We start from the raw sequence: 22352 nt of genomic DNA on the forward strand, positions 1-22352 counted from the left end.
AATCGATAACTTACATTCCGATCGTATATTATACATGCTTTTATTTTTTCCCTATGTGCCCTACAAGCGGAGATATTGCGACGCAAAGTTCCGAACTGCCACTTTTCAGATTAAGATACGTCATTATCGTCGACCGCATTCCACACATTCCTTTTGTATCTTTCTGACATTCTTTACGCAAGGAGCGCTAGTGATATACATGATCAGCTGGCGCTGTGACCTGGAGACAAGATAAAGTCACTAGATTAACAAAATACTAGAAACTATCGCCATTTTGACTCCATGACGCGCGATTATTCAAAACTTCAGCTTCTTTCGCTGCGGTTTTTGCAATTTTCAACACAGCAACCGGGCATTTTCGATAATAATAGAATCAAGTTCTTCTTCTTCCAGACCCCTGTATGGATTTCCGATCTTTTAACAGAATCAAGTTAGGATAGCACTTCGACGCCATTTTAGCTCCAAATGCTAATTCAGTGAATTTTCTTATCGCGGTACTTTGTTAATCTAGTGACTTTAGAGACACGGCAGTGTCTCGGCGTTAAGCGTAAGTTTGTACTACGATAGTGACGGTTTTTTCAAAACAACAGAATCAGTAATAATGAAACACGCTAGTAATTGCTAACTAAATTAGGAAATGATAATGAAAAAACGATTTATTCAATCTCGATCTCCATTTGTTTATAAATTAATATTTAACAAAAGAAGATCGAATGGAAATGAAATTATACACTGTTTGTTAACTAAGTTAGGAAATGATAATGACAAAGCAATTTATTCGATGTTATTTGTTTAGAACGTAATATTTAATAAAGGAAATCAGATGAAAACAAAATTATATGCTGATATTTATTAACTAAGCTAGGAAATGATAAAAAGAGATTTATCCAGATAAAAAAGCGTGACAGTCCAAAATTGAACCAAGAGTATAAAAATTTTAATCTGGGCATATTTTATATAACTGTAAGTAGGACTCATATATCTGTGAGAAAATTTATCCTGGTATTTCGTATTGTAAGAAATAAGCAAGACAAATATCAGAGTGCTCCGGAATTCGAACCGTGGGTTGGTCTCCTGCATATTGGTAGACTTCCGTCCTACTACAGAGCTTGACACTGATAGCTTCTCTAATTGTGCCTATTTTTTCTAAATTTCTTACAATATTACCCCTTTATGGGATTGACTGAGGCACCCAAAATAAAGATTTGTCAAACTCATTTAAAGCATAGTTATAGGATTCTATAGGTTCTATAAATTAAACTATTATCAGAGAAAATTTGAGATCAAATTAAGTCTTATGGGCTACAACTCAAGTATAATTATCTTGGAGAAAAAGTGAAATCCAAACTAAACCCTGCACGGGCCATGACTAGGAAACTTAAGTTAAACTATCCTAACTATATCCTAAATATGCATGAGTTTGACAAAGCTTTATTTTGGATGCCTCAATAATGTCCATATGGGGTCAGTATTAAAGTATGGAATTCCCGGATAAATTTCCCGGGAAATTGCTCTTTCAATATAGGCGTGAAAAGGTTAAGAACATATTGCATTATTTATTGTTTTTCGATTTTCCAGTATTTGAGATCATTATGAATATGGATTTAATTACAATTTTCTGAAAAAATAAGTAGAAACCAAACAAATATTAAATGGAATATACACTTTAAATAGCTTATTATAACAATATTTTTAAAAAATAAAAATTTTAATTAATATAATGCTTTTTTATTGCAGATTTTCGATAAAATTTATATTTAAAAACTCGTAAAAGATAATTATTAAAAAAGAAAGAAAATATGTTCAATAGTATTCATATAAAACAATATTTCACAACAATTCACAGTTTTTCGTCGTGAAATGTAAAGATAACTATTCGGGTGAAATTACTTATCACTTTAATTCGTTATATTTAATGGTTATTCCGCGATGTCTTCCAGCTTCCGACGTTTCAAAATTGATAAATAAGTAATTAGCGCGTAGTTTGTTCGAATTGGAAATTGTATGACTTATGCAAAGTATTATTAAAAGTGCCAAGATCCACTTTAACCAAATACAATCTTCTTCAGTAATAAAAAAAAAACAGACATCAGATAACAAAATGTTATATTTCATTTTTCAACACAATCCCCCATGATTGTATTCAAATATTTTCGGATTTAAAGAAAGATAACTTTATTACGTGGGAGAAGGGATGTATGGATATAAAGATAAGTACAATAGTAATTTATTTTTAAAAAATAATACTATTACATATTATATTTATTATTCGAAATGATTTGCTTTAATAAGGAAAATGGTTTCTTAAGAAACGCATAAAGTTCTTTAAATAAAATCAAAATTAATTTAATAATTTTTTGTTGCGCGTGCGCGCACACGTATGTGTTTTTAATATTATTTTTAATATTATTTTTAAATATAAGCTCAAAGTTGAATTTTTTTTGCTATTTATTGTGTTCAGAGAGAATTCAATTGTTGCATTGCTTCCTGAAAGCAATATTTATCATTTTGATACATTATATTCTATGATCCTGACAAAATAACATATTTTTCAGCGGGACATTTTTGCTATTTTTTTTTGCTGAAATCTGGACATTTGACATATTTGGCGGAATAGCGGGATAAACATCCCGAAATGTCAAGACGTCTTGATCACACTACCCATGATTTATTATTAATACATTTACAATATTTTTGATACAAAGCCTCAAAACTTTTTTTAAAGTCTGTACCTACGACGCAAACTGAAAGTATGATATCAATATTATAATATTATAATTCAACAATATAATTATTATGTAGCATGTGTTATATTTCTATTGTTGAGTACAAAATTATAACATCGATGTCATGTTATTTCTGGTTTGTATCAACTGGATAGTTAAAATACTGTTCAGAACCCAAAAGAATACAGTACAAAAGATTGCAATGTAACATTGCAGAGATATTACAGAAATGTAAATTAACAATATGCCTGCAAAATGTCAATAATATTCCTCAAACATTGCAAAACTATAATTCTTTAATTGTTACAATAATAATAATCTAAAAATATAAGTTTTTACAATATTTATGTAGTACAGTTTTTTAGATTAACAGTCGTTTTTATGATATAATAATTAATATAATTTATTTTATATTTAAATAAAAAATTTAGTGATCTAATTATTTGAGTCATTTCATTAGCTAAGTTTTATATTTATTTTAAATATGAAATTAAAAGATTGTATAATATTAAATTTGGATACAATCAATCCATCATTATCCGACAAGACGATAAGCAATTAAGCTGCTGAAAACGATTTATCGAAATATTAATTATGTGATCGATGTATTGCCTGATGTGAACGCAAGAATAAACCAGCGCCTGAACTTTATTAATAAATTTTATACCATCATTTTTTAATCGATTTTAATTGATTCAGAGTGGTTTCGAATTAAAAAGAATCACTGCGATTAACTTAATCCATGATTAACTTACCAAGCGACTGTATTATTATATTATATTGACTGTATTATTAATGTGGATAATATTTGTAATTTGTTTGCGGCACACACATACTTTATCCTTACGAATAAATTTATCCTTCAGAATTAATACTATATTTATTGGAATATTTTATGATTTTATGATTTTATCATAAAAAATTGCTTTTGGAAAGCACATATCACTAGAAATGTGATTTGTAGAAAAATTAAAGTGAGATATACGTATAGAAATAATTTTCATTTTAGAGAGAGTCTTCGTAAAAAATTTATTACATTGCAATATTGCTGAAATGTTTTATTACAACATAACAAAAAGCGGACATCTTAACATTGTTGGAATTTTGCAATAATGATTCAGCAACATTTCGCAACCACCATATAATATTGTAATGTTTCAGTGAAATCATTCTGCAATGTTTCTGCAATCTTTCTGTGCTGTATGGGAGGAATGTAACGAGTGTTTTGAATAGTATTCTAACTACGGATTTAAAAAGTTTTGATATATTTTGTATCAAAAATGTATGAAGTATGCTAATGTCATCAAAGACTATTTTGAAAGTTAAAATATGATATTACAATATAAATAATATCAATTCTTTTCGCTCGTATAATTTACAATAAATTAATAAATAGTAAAATCCAGATCAATATTAAACGAGCTATAGCTAGATGTACTCACGGAGTAATAAGACCTCAAATTTGAGGTTTGAAAGTGGACTCGAAATACAGTATAGGAAAACTCATGGAAAATTCGGCAGATGTGATTTTAGTGCCATCGCGCCTTGCGGGAAAAGTTGAAAGTATTGACTGTCACGTGGTCACAAGTCACACGTACATATGTATATATGTAGTAGTACATATGCAGTAGATATATAATATATCTGTGACAGTCAATACTTCTAACTTTTCCCGCAAGGCGCGATGGCACTAAAATCACATCTGCCGAATTTTCCATGAGTTTTCCTATACTGTATTTCGAGTCCACTTTCAAACCTCAAATTTGAGGTCTTATTACTCCGTGAGTACATCTAGCTATAGCTCGTTTAATATTGATCTGGATTTTACTATTTATTAGCGCGATAGCACTAAAATCACATTTACCGGATTTTCCACGGATTTTCCTACATCATATTTCGAGCCTACTCTTTTTGTGACCAGCCACTTGAATTTGATCTCCTTCTTATTACTCCGTGGGTATACTAAATAATATTTATTAATTACAAGTTAATTTTCCGACGATAAATTTCAATGGTACGTTTCTATATTTAGTCCTCATCAGCTGCAGAAATACATAAAAATTCAAATACGTATAATAATTATATTAACATATTAGATGAGGATCTCACGTTATAATAGATAATATAACAGATTTCTAAGAATCATCTCACTTTCATGTTGAGTGTAAAAATCATTGATATTAAAAAAAAGGACAGTATATCGCAATCATATCATATGTAATCAAACTTGATAAATATTAGATGCGCAACTAAGTTCTCGCTGTTATTTTGATGAAAATGCCATCAAAATAACAGCGAGAACTTAGTTGCGCACCTAATATTTATCAAGTTTGATAGTGTAGAAGAGTCATAATTCCGACCAATTCATCGATTAATAGCCAGAAAGGGCAGTATGAATAAAAGAATAAATTCCAGTTGTATTAATGTAGCTTGATGTCAGATCATATAAATGGTTGTATGTGCGTCCTTAATAATATTGATAAATAAAATTAATATGAAGGCAAATACAAATTATATATAATGATAAGTTAGCATAGTTTATTAAAAATGTAATATAGAATCAATTATATTCATTGATGCAAGGCCGATCTTAATTGTGAGAGAGTATAAACGCAAACGACGATAAAATATGATAATATAACAATTTGTTATCCCAGATGACTGTGTTTTTATTGCTACAGTTAAGGAACTTTATTGTCAGACCATGTATAATAATCAAGTTTATATTAGCAATTATGAAAATTACATAAAAAATCAGCAATTTAGCATCTTATTAAATATGTCACTGGCCAGATTCTTATTTCTACTGTTATTGTATAATTAGAATTTATTTTGTCTCGAAGAAATCTCTTGGTGAAAATAGAAATATGACAAAGTTTATCGATATATTATTAATAAACATAATTATTAATAAACATAATTATAAGAGACGAAAAAAACGAGTTTGGATTCGTAGGTGACCTCGCACTGACAGTCTTGCCGGTGCATATACCGCGTATATATTGCGGAAAACGAAATACAAAACAAAGTTAAGGACAAACGGACAGACGGACGTACCGCGCACAGGAATGTCCTGTACGATAAAATCTGCCGACCTGCACCTCCAGCTCCTTGGCAGAAAAATCGCTGACCACTCCTTCTGCAGCGGCCAAGCAGCCGCGTTCCTCTGTATTGAAACAAATAGATACGCGAGAACGATTGCGCGCCAATGGATCGCAGATTAATGTGAGCGATAAGGAATTAAATCGGAACACTTAGTTCCGGCGCTACCGCGCCGGCTATAATTAAGTGCACACGTCGTTCGATGTCCTCGCGATGAAAACGAGTTGTGAACACAAAACAACCGTGCAGAATATCTCCACTGAGCAACATGATTTATACGTTTTGTATACACGTATGGAGATGACAGTTTACAATAAGAAATCTTTGTGTTATAGGCTAAGAAACTTGAATCGATGCGTGTTTATGCAGTAAACAATTAAAAGTAACATAATATCAATGAATTTTACACTCAACAATGTAAATAACACGTGTATTACATAATAGTTACATTGTCGCGTATGAAATTATATAACATCGTTATATTACTTTAGTTTGTTTTTAAATATTTAACTCTCTGAAGCTGATCGTCAAAAATTTTACAATTACTGACACTAACAATGAATTTGTAAGATCTACTTCAATGATTTAAAAGATTGATTAAAAGACACTAATTAATTTCAAGGAATCAAAATGACATAATTTGTATAAAAAAAGAATAAATACTAACAATAAGTATATTTTAATACAAATAAAATTGCAGATGTAATATAAAGAAAATTGAATTGTTTGACATTTTTGACAAAAAGATTCATAATTGAATGAATCCAATAGACCGTCAGCTCTGGAAGATTAATATGTCTAATATTATTAAAGACATAAACTATACATCCTTAAAATATAATGTTTAATAAGTGAGAAGTGAATTTTTTTTAACAAAGAAATTTATTTTTTAACTTTTAATATCAAGTTAGCAACATACTGCGGCATAAGTATCACGTAAGTGCATTTAGGATTGAAAACATTAGTCGTAACTTATTATCTGTTACAAATGCAAATTTGTGAAACATAGACGAGTATCAAAGGATACAATAGAGACTGATCTTACAGAGTTGCCCATCTGGATGAACTCCTGTCGATAGCAGGCTGAACAACGAATAGAAACGCGCGTTAAAATCGTCACACGATGCAGATTTCCTTGTATTCTGACTGAGGCAAAATACTTTGCTCGGTTAGCTGCTTAATGCTCTGTATAAAGTCATCATGCGAAAGTGGCACCCATGGCTTATGGCGATATTTATAGTTGGATCTTATATTTAGGATCTTAAGTACAATCTCAAGATGTTATGAATCAACGGAGGGCTATATTAGCATTTTAAGGCATTACTTAAGACGTTGTTAAAATAAGAATCGACTATTATATAAATACCGGCTTTAGTTGCATAGTGACATCTACATGTGAGCTAATAATCTATCCATCCGATCTGTGCTTGACATTAATCAATCATGTAATTGTTTTCAACGTTTTAATTAGTACTTGCAAGGAAACGAGATATAAAATAGTGTACTATATCAAACGCATACATAAAGTAAGGATGGTAACATACTCCGCTTTGCATGGAGATATCTAGCATTAGAGAAGTTAGCATTAGAAAATGCATCATGCATGCTCATCATTCGGGACATCATATGTGAGTATAGCTTTATTACGCCTATCATGCGTGTATGCATGCGTTCACGCCTCCATACTTTGCACATGGTCTAACAAGCGATCTGTCATGCTCAATTCTTTTGTCAATCAATTCTTCCTATCAATTAAAATACATATTTGATGATATCAAAAAGATTGTTATACGTATTAATCTTATCAAAATCAAATTAAAATGAGAAAAAGTTAATAATTATTACACAAGATATATGTAGTTATCTCAAAAAGTTTGAAAAATATAAAAAAATGTCTGCTCGAGTATTTGACAATGTCATGTTTTTTTCCCAATAAGGCATGGTAATGAGATAATTTGTATATCAATTTGTGTGGATTTAAAGATGAAATACATATACGATAGATACAAAAAGTATTTGTACATAAAGAAAATTTTTATAATTAATGTGTAGAAAATCAAGTGACGCAATAGCGTCGCGACGCCAAGTGCATAAAAATATAACACGGGTCGCTTGACCGCTTGACGCGTGAATGTCATTGCGTATATGTTCGTGCCAAATTCGCAACGCTATCACTAGTTTTATCTGGAGTTTTGATATCAACAAACTTTAGATAAAAATTACTCAGAAATTAAAAATCTAAAAACATTTTTATTGTATAATGTCATCGGTATCTTTCGATTGTGACCAGTCCGAATAAAATTGATGCAGCTGATACTGAGATCTGAAGATTGTGTCTTGAAAAGAGACCAGTTCAGTTTTTCAAATTTTTTCAGTCGTATGTGTAACACATATAAAGCGTTTTATAAAGCGTCCATTAAATTGCTGTTCGCAATGCCTTCATACAATTTTAATTTTAATATAAAATTAAAATTAAATTAGCAACGAAAGTGAACCTTGATGTGCATACAGGTATAATTTATGTACATGAAACAGACAAACAGGGAGAGGGCGAGAGAGAGAGAGAGAGAGAGAGAGAGAGAAGCAGCATTTATTATGCGCTCTGGGACAAGTTCCCTCAAGCACTAAAACCAAGATGTAGAAAAAAATCAATTAAGTATACATCAAAAAAGACGCAAATTCTGAAGAAACAATATACAAAGATTTTAAAAGAAAAATATGAACAAGCGTATTCAATAAAGATACGAGTTTACGTGAATAATAATCATACATGCAGAAAAAACTAAGATATCGCATTGATATTCATATTATTAACACGCGGATAAACATGCAAAAAGATGGAACATCTCAAAAAACACGCATTATTATAGCAAAATTGAGAGCTATATTAATTGAGGCTAATATTATTATGAGAGGGAGGGAGGGCGCGAGGGAGAGAGAGAGAGAGGGGAGGGAGGAAAAGGGGAAGGGGAGAGGGAGTGTAAAAGGGAGAGATTGTGAGAGAACAAGAGTGTAAAAGTGAGAAAATGAGGGCAAGGAGAGAATGAGAAAAGGCGAGAGAGAGAGAGAAAGAGCAAGAAAGATTATAAATCTTAATATTAAATCCATATATTCTCGTTAAAAATTTGTATTGGTGATAATATTTATAAAGTTAACAGAGCGATTCCTCGTCACGGTAAAAATATAAACAAAAGACATTATACAAATTTATTGCGAGCTAAAGGACATCCATAAATGATTTAAAAGTTGAGATATGTAAGTGGCTTCGAAATGCTAAGAGTGCATATATATTTTTCTTAGAATAAATCTGAACAGTTAAATTATCAATAAATGAATTAAATCAATACAATGTGACTTAATATTAAGTAAATATAAATTTACAAAGTAAAAATTTTAGAAATAATCTGTATTCAGATTAGAAGATTTAAATTCTACATTATTACATTTTTAAAAATTTACAACAAGCAGTGAAATTCCAAAAAAAATATATCCAAGTGCATAAAAAAGATATTAGAAAGAAGAATACATTCTTCTTAATAAAAAAAGGATATAAAGTAGATATAATTAGCCAAGTATTTCATTACGCAAGACACATAAGATAGAAAAAAGTGACTAAAATTAATCAATATATTAATATAAATTAGTCAATATATTAATATAAATTAGTCAATATATTAATATAAAATTGTCAATTATTATAGAGAAGAAAAAATTTGGCGTGCCCGAGTAATATTAATTGTACTTCTGAATATATTGTTTTAACACAATATTTAACACAGTATTATAAATTTAAATATAATGACATAGTTTGTAGTACATAAAAATATACTCACAAATAATAGACATGATATAAATTATGGAGGAATAATGTGTAATAATATTTAGATGTAACATTATAGATAACGAATTTACAAGATTAGTAAGCAATTATTAACATTTCTTCTTTGAATTACTGTTTTCATCTATACGTATATCTGCAGAATATTGTATGTAATATTTCCTTTTTATTATTTCGTATTGCAAATAATTTCCGTACTATGAAAATATTGGTCCTAGAATATTGCGTTTTAATGCGACCGGGCATGCCAAGTTTTTTCTTCATTATAATCCATTAAAAATTTTATATTATTCTATATTGACCATTTTATTCACTTTCAATGTATCTTATGTGTTTTGCGTGAAATACTTGCCTAATTACATTTATTTCATGTTCGTTTTTGATTAAGAAGAATGTATTTAATACTTTTTATATATTTAGCGTATATTTTTTCTTTCTTTCAAAAAAATTTTTTTTATAAATATTAATTAACAATTTTACACAATGAGTACATTTTGTCTTAATATAAATAAGACAGATTTTCACTCATTTTTTGTATGTGATCGTAAACATTTTTCCACTGTGCGAGTATTTTTTGTGCGTCTAAATAATAAAACTTTTTATTTTCGCTTATTTTTAAAATAACATATTATATTTTAATTATTATATTAGGTGTTGGAATTAATTCGTAGCGTTTTACAAGTGATGGGAAGTACTTTCATTAATGTATTTTTTAATGCTCATGTGAAATAAATAACATTCTTTCATTAAAAAACGCTACGAATTAATTCCAACACCTAATATATTCTTTTAAGAAAAATAATTTTAATATATACAATATTTCGAAATATATTATTATATTTATTTCATTCTTTGTTATTAAATTACTAATTAATGTTTACTTCTTAAAAATCAAATCTTTTTTAAGATCTCTCTCCTGATGTAAGAATACTTTTTGCGTTCATTATATATTTGTTCAATTATTAGATAAAAACGGTTTAATCACGAGCTGTTACCTGTCGCAAGTCGTTACTCTCATAAATCTTATACAAACAAATATTCTCAACAACAGTATTTAAATTAATATCCTAATAACCCCTTCTTTCCCCCCCCCTCTCTCTCTCTCTCTCTCTCTCGTAATTCCTGCTAAACTTTAGATCCCTTGATTCATTTATCTTTCTAAAATTTTTTCCCAAATCCGATCCAATTACTATTATTAAATAGTGCAGCGTAGCAAATTACTTTATAATTTTATAGTATTAGTCCGGTCACATGTTCGTCCATCCGATTGTTCGTTTGCAAGATTTCTCAAAAATAGTTTAACTTTCAAATTCCATTTTCAACAGATACTCAAAGATTTTATCTACAAAGACAAGACAAAATATCTTATCACCAAGACAAAATATAAGTCAAATCAATTAATTGTAAAATAGTTAAGAATCAAAAAGTCAATAAGATTTTCAATAACATTTTCAATAACATGCTCGACATTGATTTTGTCTTTGGCTTATGAAGTATCATTTCCGAAGTATTTTTTGACGCTGAAAACAATGTTGTCCTAAGAATTTGCCTATCACATTTCCGAGAAAATTAAGATAATACGAGTATAGACAAAAAAATAATGATTTTTACCCTATTTATAATGATATTACGATTAAGGAAATTTTATTTTGTCTATTTTGCCTATACTATCTTAAAATGCTATCTTTTAACTTCAAAGTGAGTTTTTTGTTTCTGTACGATTTTTTATGACCAAGTTATGTGAATTTAAAGTTATCACCGTTTATTCGAAGTCGGGCAAGATCCACGGTATGGCGAAATAATAAAAATAAAACAAGGATAAAAAATAAAAAAGACATAAAAAAGTAATAACAAATTTTAAATAAAAAAGAATGTATAAAAAAGTGTAACAAAGATAGCCTCCATGTAATGCATTCCAGAAACACATATTGTGATTAATGATCTTCTAGCAACTGTCATGCTAATCTTGGAGTGTAAGGATGAACATCTTATGCAAATCAATATGATGTTTTTTTCAGATGATCATTGGTCCAGCGGTGTTATGCTATATTTATGCATCTTATGTCATTTTGTATGTGGTGATCCTAAGAATTACAAATCAAAGTATGACACTTATTAACTTATATACATGATAGAGAGACACAGTAGTGTCTCGCGCCAAATGAATACGCAACACGATAGCGACAGACAGCGCATGCCTAACTTCGAATCTATTTAACTTGATCATAAAAATTGTACAGAAATAAAAAAAATCTCATTTTGAAAGTACAAAAATAACAGCGTAATATAGGGTAAATAAAATAGCTTAAGAATATACGAAAAATTTCGAAAATTTTAATCAATGACGAAAAAAATTAATTTAATAGGAATGACATTAAGATATCATTTTATAATTCGAATAAACTACAGAAATACATATATTAAAGTACATAAACCCTCGATCTCATTTTTCAAAAAACAAAGTAGTTTATAAGATTAAGTGTAATCATTGTGATGCATCGTATGTAGGACAGACAGGGAAACAGCTAAAAAGCTCAGAATACCAAAATCATATACGCTGGAACATGTCTTCCCGTTCTGTTATAATTGAGCATAGATTAGAACTAGAACATGATTTCGATTGGAATAATATTGAAATTTTTGACGAGGAACCATGTTATAACAGAATTATGTTAATTTCGGAGGTGCTACATATTAAAAAACAAAAAAATAGTCTTAATCTCCAAACCGATATTGAGGGTCTACATAAAGCATTCCGATTGTAAACAAAGTCTAATTTTGCTTTACCAAGATTATACTCATTTTATTATTTTTCTTTTAATCAATGTTTATTCATCGTAACAGTTAAACATTTTTAGTTTTATTTCTTGACTGATTTTACATTTTATAATTTAATTTTTATTTATTGAAGAATTCAATTTTGTGGCTTTGTTGTTTTTATTTTTTGACTACGGCTATGTATATTATTTATTATTACATTGACTATTGAAATTTTAACGAATATCGTTTCATCTAATTATAATAACACATCTGACAGATTGGTGAGTGTTCTAAATGACGTATTGCTTACTTTTTATAAGATAATTGTAATCAAATTTATAATTCTATTAGAACATTAAGAAATTCTTTTCAATCATCGGTCGTCTAACCTTTTGGCGAGCAATTTCCGTTCCTTTGTGTAACTTTCAACTGGTCTCACGACATATACAATAAATTCCATGTATATTAACACTGTTTTATTGTGGTAACATCATTGCATTTATCATATATCTGAAGAAGTCTTAATCGAAAAGTTAAAAAATGTTATAATATAATATAATTAATCGATTAGAATATAATGATTTCTATTTTTTAATATCTCGATTTTTTAACATAAAATTTGTATTTCAAATTCTTATATGCCCTTTTAGTATATTTATTTTTTAAGAATGTTTGGTAAATATTTCGAAATAATAAAAACATTTTGTAAAATTTTCAAATTATTCTAAATCACATTTAAAAGTGATAATAAATTTTTTTTAATAACGGTTTACTATTGGATGTTTGAATATGTTTCCTCCGCTTTTTTATATGAAATTTTGCTAGCAGTTGATTAATCAACATTTAATACCTCTAACAATTCTTTCAGCATTTGATATGGATCTTTATCAATAATGTTTTCAGTTGTTCATCTCTTTCAATTTTTCGATGCATTTTCACGTTTTTTATCTTTTATTGAAATCATCATTCGCGTTGATATCACTCTTTGGAGCATGCTCTCCATACACTTCCATAAGCAAATTATAACTTTCAGCTGCACTTTTTTTAACAATAAACAATACAATAAAACTTTTCGCAAATGCTGTTTGTTGGTACAAAAAGTCAACGTTTTTAATACAATGACAAAACTGTTATTTACACGTCCATCAAATGTTATGTATTAAATATGAAAGCTTGTGTATAGTACTCTCAAATACAACAGTTGCCACTGAAATTCTATGCATGTAGTACTCGTAACGACGTCTCTTAAAAAATGGCGGAAACTTATTCAAACACGTAATATTTGAATGGAATAAGTTCATCTCAATAAGAAATAGTATTTTTTCAATCTGTGTTCTATATAATAGAAATATATTGAAATGTATTATAAAATAATAAATGATAAAAAATCTCAATCTTTTAATATAAGTACTTCATACATTTAAGATTATTTATGTAAAGTTACATTGCAGAAATTAGTTGTCCAGTAAATAAACAAAATATTTATTTGTTCGAAATTTTTCTAATTAATCGGCGAATCGCAATGAAACTTTATAAGTTATTTTGAGTATTTAAAATACAAAAACATTCAGGGAATTTTGTTATTATTTTTTATATTTTATTTTATAACAATAGAAATAATAACAAATAAAGAAATAAACTATTAAAATATCTTGTTCAATAAAAATAGAATGTTATGAACACAACTTTTATGTGTGTATATAGTTTTAAATATTAATACATATGTGCTATACATGTTATCGATCAGCATCTTTTTTCAAATTCTGGGTTTTCGCTGCACTACTTCGTTACATCCGTTGCAACAGTTTATTAATTCTATCGAAACAGATTGACGTACCATATAGAGTTGTCTTTAAACATTTAATACTTGAATAAACCATTGTATATATTTTAGTTTTCAAGCATACTACAAAACTTTCTTAAAAAATATTAGGTGTTGGAATTAATTCGTAGCGTTTTACAAGTGATGGGAAGTACTTTCATTAATGTATTTTTTAATGCTCATGTGAAATAAATAACATTCTTTCATTAAAAACGCTACGAATTAATTCCAACACCTAATAGTAACAAATAATTCCAATAAATTCCCAGTCGATGATTCTGCCACAGAGATCTATGAGTTAATATGAGAACTTTAAATTGTATGGAGAACACATGAAGGACTGGATAATCAATTGATTTAAAGTTGATTAGAAGAAGAGGAATATGTAAGATAGATCTAATGAAATATTAATTTATATTGTATAATTAAATTGTATGCTTTCACTGAAGAGAACTGTTATTAAAGTTCGAAATGTTGTATATTAAAACTTGTTTATATTATTTGAATGCATATTATTATAGGTTATTTAAATAGGTTATAGGTTATTTAAATTAGCGCACGTTAACTAGCTAAACTCCGATAGATAACTAACTCCTTACGATATATGATGTCGTCAGTGTTTTTATTTGATGAAAATCTGTGTCCTTCGAGCCTAGGAAGCAGGAAAAAGTCGTTGAGGATCAGATCTAATAAATACGGTGAGTAGTTGATTAATTCGAACCGCAATTCATAAATTTTTGTTATGGAGATCGTCGATATTCGATTTTTTCCATTTTTAAAAAAATATTAATATCGACTGGCACAAATAACTGTCAAACAACAACTGAGCATCCACAATGGCGACGATTTTCACAGGTATCTTGCAAAATATGTACGATTGTAGTACCAGAATGGCTTTAACGAGTAATATCATCTTCATATTAAGGCTCAAAACTTTTCAAACAACCCTCATATATTTGAAATTTGAATTAATAAATACTATTTTAATTTGTTATAGTTTCTGAAATATGCTAAATTATTCTTTTTACAAATAATTAAAATATTGATTGAAACAATGTTATTTTGTTATTATAATTAAAGAATCAAAACCTGGTTATGAAAAAAACAATTTGTATTATACTCTTTCCTATTTTCTAAAAACCGAATCATACTAGAATACATCGCATTATTGGTCATTATTTAACGAAATTTCGTCTCTTTCATTTATACGAATATCGATTTCTCTCAATCTGGAAGTTAATTCACGTAGTAACGAATGTGTGAATTTTTCAATTTAATTTGCCTGTATTTTATCAAATAAAACCTCTGATAAATAAACAGTCCTCTACTCTCAATACCCCAAAATATTACATGAAAAGAATAGTTTTGTTCAAAGTCTAAAAATTTTAAACAAATAAAAAATGGGCAATTAAGAGCCTTAATACGCAATAATTGATGCGATTAACATATATTTTTTTTTGTATCTATTACATAATCTATTACATAATATAAAAAACTGAACGTTTCGGCTATATTCAAGCCATCCTCAACAACAGTCTCTAATCCATAGCAATAATTGATAACAATTCAATGTTCATAACGTCAAAGAAAACGAGTGTAGTAAACAAGTCTCACAGATTACTAAAAATTTAACTAGATACAGATCCAAAAATAATGTTATTAGACTATTAAATTATTATGTAAAATGTGTGTGTGTTTGTATGTGATTATGTAGGAAACTCAAGCTGATTACTGGAATGTCAACATTTTTTGTAGTGCATTGCTCAACTAGAATGTTCTATGCAGTTATTTTGATGATTCAACAAAATTATTTTCAGATCTGTATCTTGCTGAATTTTTAAATACTTCAGCAAAATCGTTCTTTCTATGAAATACATTTCGCTGGTAACAGCGCCTACGATTGAAACACCCAAACGCCTTTACGATCAGGATGGCCAAGTGGTAACGGATTTCTCAGAGACAATTTAATGACAGCGGGCGCACGGAATGCACGTCGGTCAGCCTCATGGCAAGGATTTCAAATGAAAATTCCACGGAGTTAATGCGCACGGCACTTCTCAACGCGGCTCAGTAGTGTTTGGGGGTTTTAGACCGTATAGGTGCAATATAACTTCCAAGTACTTCGCATAGCGTTAGGCATATCCTTTTACTATTCTCGCGAAACCAACCGCAAATCTCGTCTCGACGGTAATCCTCCTCTCTTTCTCCTCTCGGATAACATAATTGCAAAGTGCAAAGACAATGTCTTTTCTCGCTTCTATCCTTAGACGGCGCGGCGAGCACTTCCGTGCCATTATCCCGTATTATTTTTCCGCTGACCGTATCGTTTTCCCGTTCGCTAACATAAGCCTGCGTAAATTTTTTCTTTTTTAATTCAAGAACGCTCATTCGACAGCGTTTAAACGACAGCGTATTCAAAAGCACGTACACAAACATGCAAAATTTAAGTTTGGAATTGATTTAGTTTTCTGTCTTGCCATGAAATATGCGTTGTCAACATTTAAGGATTACGACGCTACTCCAATAAGGCTTTTTTTACGAAAATTCAGAAAGTCATATTTAGAAGTCGCCACTGCGCTGAGTTTTGTATCCTGAACAACGATTTTCATTCAACAGTACCGCAAAAATTTCTAAGATATGCCCTATGCGTTAATTACGACGAAAATGTGTAAGATCTTTCACATTTCTACTTAAAAATATATTTATAATATAAGAAACTTATGTAAACTGACTCTACTATTCTAATTTTTTAAACAATAAGAGTTTTATCGTACATTTGAAAATACAACAATAAGAAGTAATAGGTAGTTGTAAAGGTCAAAGCTAGATCTTTAATGCTTAAATGATTCAACATCTTTTTAATAGATTTAATGCCTGATTGAGCATACAATTATTAAAATTGCTTGTCAATTTAATTCGTGATATTACTACAATAGTTTATAAGTCCGGAAAATCAATTCGGTGCACAGTTTGAATGACTATAATATGGTATATATGTAAGTATATATATGTATATATATATGTATATATATATATATAGTATATATGTATAGTAATTCAGATTGAATTATTTAAGCATTAAAGATCTAGCTTTGACCGTTACGGTCATTACTTCTATTTCTAATTTTTTAATAAGTAACTAATATATTTTTTCTAGCTAATATATATCTATTAATATATTTTAAAATGAGATTTTAACTGATATTTGTATTTGAAACTTTTATGTTATAATCTTTACATAAAAATATAATTTAGCGCAAAAGAGCAAACTAGGTTAAATGATTCAAAGGATTATATCCTACATACAATAATTATTTAAAATATGTGAATGTCTTTTGCTCCTATAGAGCTATTTTATTTAAAAATATTTCTATATTTTATATGTATGTAATACATTACATATGTGTGTATGTATATATATATATATATATATATATATATATAATGTATATATATGTTAAACATATATATATAAAATATAGAAATAGGAGCAAAAGACATTAATATTTCAAATAATTATTACATATGCGATGTGATTCTTTGAATCATTTAAGTTTGCTTTTAAGCACTAAATTATATATGTATAACTGTTTTATATTATTAAGTTATATTTTTTATATTATTAAATTTTATGAGTTTTTACGTCAGTTGTAACATAAATTTTACATTATTAGTCTCTTAATCGCTTTGTTTAAAGTTTTGATTTTGGTTTAATTTCTTTATTGGTTTGTATATATACGAGCGATTTATATATTTTTGAATACTATTAAATAATTAATGTTTCTAAATAAAATTAGAAAAATAAAATATCGTACTTTATACGTGTCTAAAATTGCAAAAATAAAATATCTACCCTCAAGGCCAAGTGATAAAACTAATTTCTTGAAACACTTCTGCGCCTATGGACGCAAATGATTGCAGTTGGCTAAAGAAGAGTCGAGATGGTTGGCGCCCATCTGATCGGCCGGTCGTAGGATAGCAGAGGACGCGGCGGTAGAATGTCATGTGTAAGGCACGCCAGGTAAACTACTGTGGGAGCTAGCCGCATCGCGGGGTATAAATAAAGACGCATCCAATTAGTATTTGGGTGGTGGGCCGACCCAGATAGAATCTACCACGTTCATCGCGTGTTCGATGATCCCGATCGAGATTCTAAACTACGTGTTCATCCCATAGATCTATTACCTATAGTGACTTCTTGTATTCTCCTGCGTACACCTCGAGAATTCCTCCCGATTTCTAAGCGAGACAACTATATTCACACTGACAATATTTTTCAGCGGTTCTCTTACACTCTTAAGATCCGCGAATTTCATATAAGTATCTATTTGAAATAAAACGACTTGCATCTCTCAACAACAATCGTTGCCAGAAGGGTAGAAATTTAGAAGGTTTTGTTTTACTCAGAGAAAAATATAGTGTAGCAACTATATAAATTTTATATAAATTATTGTAGAATAAATGTACATAATTAAATTAACTAATGTACATATAGTTGAACACATTATTTTATAGTTATTGCAAAAAAAAAGAAAAACATTTCATCTTAAATGAATCTATTAGGTGTACAAATAAGTTTCTGCCGTTTGACGGTGTCACTAGCAAGTTATAGTTAAAATTGTCTGATGTAAAACATTATATCGTAAGGTTGGACATCTCAACCGTAAGATTGGTCAACAACATAACCTTGAAATACTAACGATTTTGTATCAGCATCATATATTTTTTTTTGTGCGAAAATGCCGAGTTTTGAGCCGAATAAGCGTCATTTGCGGGAACTTTTGATTTATTTCTTTAATTTGAAGAAATCTGCAGCTGAAGCTCATCGATTGCTTGTAGAAGCATATGGTGAGGCTGCCTTAAGTGAGAGAAGTTGTCGTGAATGGTTTCAAAAATTTAAGAACGGTGAATTTGATGTCGAAGACAAAGAATGTAGCGGAAGGCCGAAAGTATACGAAGACGCGGAATTGAAAGCATTATTGAATGAAGATTCGTGCCAAACGCAAAAAGAACTTGCACTTACATTAGGAGCGACTCAACAAGCAATTTCACATCAATAAATGCTTAATTTTTTGATAAAAAACGGCGGAAACTTATTTGTACACCTAATAATTCGAAAAATGTACCATTGTCAGAGGAAAAGACATGGTGGTAGTAACATAAAAATGACAACTATACAAGTTTTATATGTAAAATTAAAATGTGTTTACGTACAGTTGAATAAACTCATTTATAGTTATTGCTTAATTTTATAGTTATAATATAATTATGTATAACTATATATATTATGTACAACGTATTATCACTATGTACAATACATATGTATTAAACATTTGCAATCTGCGTCTTCTTTTAGTACACTTCACAAATGAAGAAATGAAGAAAGACGATAAAGTTTGATTTTCTTATTGCTAAATTGTACATTTTTAAATAAATTTTCATTTTTTCTTTATATTTATTCAAATTTCATTTTATTAAATAAATGTTTAAACATTTAAGATAAAACATTGTTGGATAATACAACAGAAATGTTCAAAGCTAACTTTGAAATTTTCCACATATTTTGAAAATCTCTATCAGTAGAAAAACTTGAGCTAAACAAGAAATCTAAATTGCAGATGAAGGAAGTAAAACTACATACGGAGGACTAATTTTACATATAAAATTTTGTATAATAGTTGCCACCTATATAATTGCTATCGCTATCTTTTTCTCTGACAATGAATGTACATTTGCCAAATCAGATTCACTCGAGGTGAAACTTTCTTTTTTTCCTTTTTACACGTTAGTTTGAAAGTGCGACTGCCCATATCCTTATCCGCGTTTAAATGCAGAACGCATCTTAGGTACGAGTCTCGTCTCGTCACGTCTCACTGTGTCCCGCGCGCCGTTTAATTGTCGGTTCTTGAGCAATTGCGGTTTCAGGGCAGTTGAAGCAAGGATCGAAGTAATTTGCCCTTTTGGTCGCAGGGCACGGAGCATGAGAAGGATGAAGTCTGAAAAAAAAAGAAGACGACGCCACGGGATCATGCGTTGCGCAGTAACTGGCGCATTCTACACTCGGGGATGCATGCATCCTCTTCGCAACGCATGCATGTCGGCGTTATGCGCGCTCGCCCACGTGTCGACCGCAAAGAAACGCTTACAGTTAATTGAATTCGCGTTACCCGGCGAGAAAACTTTGGAACGACGTGGCTGCTTCGAAACCGGCAATAAAGCAGTCTCGAAACGCGACCGGATGCGCGTAGACCAGATTGCTGCTGCGGCGATTCGACGTTAGCATCGACTTGCATAAACGTCGATCTTACAATTTTACGCAATCATAAATTAGATGTGAAACTTCGCAATGTAACGCATTACTCTTTTATGGAGTGGAAACTGATAATTATTTCAAATATATAAATTAATTAGTGTATAATTATAAGTGATGCATTGTAATAGAGATACAATTCACAATTTGCATTTGCAAAGAAACAATTTGATAATGAAATATTACATCTCTTGGAAAACAATATATGAAATGAGACTCAGCGAATTAAAATTCAATAAAAATCAAATAATCAAAAACAAGGAATTGAGCCAATTTAAGTTGTAATATTGACAATAATACTATATTAAAATAACAATAATATACAATTATTTTGTTACTTTAATCCTCTAACGGTATGGTAGATTTTTAGAACATATTCAGAAAGGTGAGGTCGGATCCGACCCAAGGTTTTATTTAATCATTTTTTATTTAATGTATTTTATTTGGTATATAAAATTGATAAAAAAAAATAATAATAAAATAAAAATTGTTCCTTGACTTATAGAAAAAAATAAAATAAAGTTTATTAATCGATTTCAAATAATTGCAATAAAACAAAAGAACGCTTTGACTAACGGAATTGTGGGCGAAGACGTAATGATATAAGCATTTTCTAATTTTGGAAAAGAAAGAATTAAATTGTATCAGTATCTCTTCAATGGTGTGTGTATGTATGTGTGAGAGAGAGAGAGAGAGAGAGAGAAAGAGAAAGAGGGAAAGAAAAAGATACAAGCTATCTCACTCTTTCTAAACCAATAATGACAATTTCATAGGAATACGCAGCCAATTATTATTACGTCTATGATGTAAGGTCACATTTGACCTCGATCCTTAAAAAGGTTTAATACTGAAAATGATCTAATAAAATTTTGTCATGATCTTTTTAATATACAATATCACATTTAATATAATAACATTGTTATAGCATCAGCTTAGCTTATAGCCCTTCATTTTTTATTGTTTATGTACTTTGCATTGCAGGATTGTTATATGTCAAAAATTTCGTAAAAATTCCGTTATTAATTTTCTCACATCAGCTACGTGGAATGACAAAATAAGCGCGACGACAAAACTGCACGCTCGGCTACAAGCTCCTGGGTGATGCTGCACCTCTCCAACTCGATATCCCGACATCGCGACGTCATTAATATTTCCTGATCTTATCGTTCACTCTGTCCACGTAATTGTCTGCTTCGTAGCATGTCTCGCATCCCGCGTGTAGTGTTCCATTCCTGTCAGCCGCCTGATCATCTTCCGCCCTCGTTGCGACGCGAAACGCGGAAAGGGGCGCCCACCGAGGAAAAAATTCTGCATGCGCATTAGCGCGCACGGATCGTCCTATAATTATCCGCTCGTAAAGCAGTAACGGACAACTTGTAACGGAGAGAAGAGGAAGCGCGCGTTATTAAAACTTCGCTTCGCATATATATTCTGTATCTTCCTTCCTCCACCTTCTCCATCTTCTCCTTTTCTTACTTGATCTTTCTTCTTGAGGGCGACAACGAATTCGATATAAGAGACCGCGACGACTTGTGAACACGAGATAATCTTGGCATCATTGAAACGCATAAACTGGGTGCAACTGATGTGATTCAAGAAGAAAAAGAAATTTATTAAAACAAAAATATAACTTATTGTTATAAACAATAGTAAGTAAAAATCAAGAGAAATATCCGAAGTAACCGAAGAAGGCCATATTTATGACGGATTTTGATGCTAAATAATATCTTTGCGTCAATTTTACAATTTCCAGTTCAAGCAAACTGCGCGCCGATTAATTATTTGTCGGCCTTG

General features: G+C 29.9%; 1 protein-coding gene and 1 long non-coding RNA gene across 2 annotated transcripts in view; both read left to right on the top strand.

The window, feature by feature from the left end:
- Window positions 1–22352, top strand: part of LOC105154982 (uncharacterized) — a 116298-nt gene that overhangs the window by 79683 nt on the left and 14263 nt on the right. The window lies entirely within an intron of this gene.
- LOC147907658 (uncharacterized) lies at window positions 4516–21079 on the top strand. Its single transcript, XR_015547204.1, has 3 exons — window positions 4516–7354; window positions 18170–18269; window positions 20219–21079. It is a non-coding gene; the product is annotated as an uncharacterized LOC147907658 (long non-coding RNA).

Source organism: Acromyrmex echinatior, chromosome 13 (genome assembly GCF_024713525.1).
Source record: "Acromyrmex echinatior isolate Ae372 chromosome 13, ASM2471352v2, whole genome shotgun sequence".
In the NCBI taxonomy this organism is placed as follows: Eukaryota; Metazoa; Arthropoda; class Insecta; order Hymenoptera; family Formicidae; genus Acromyrmex; species Acromyrmex echinatior.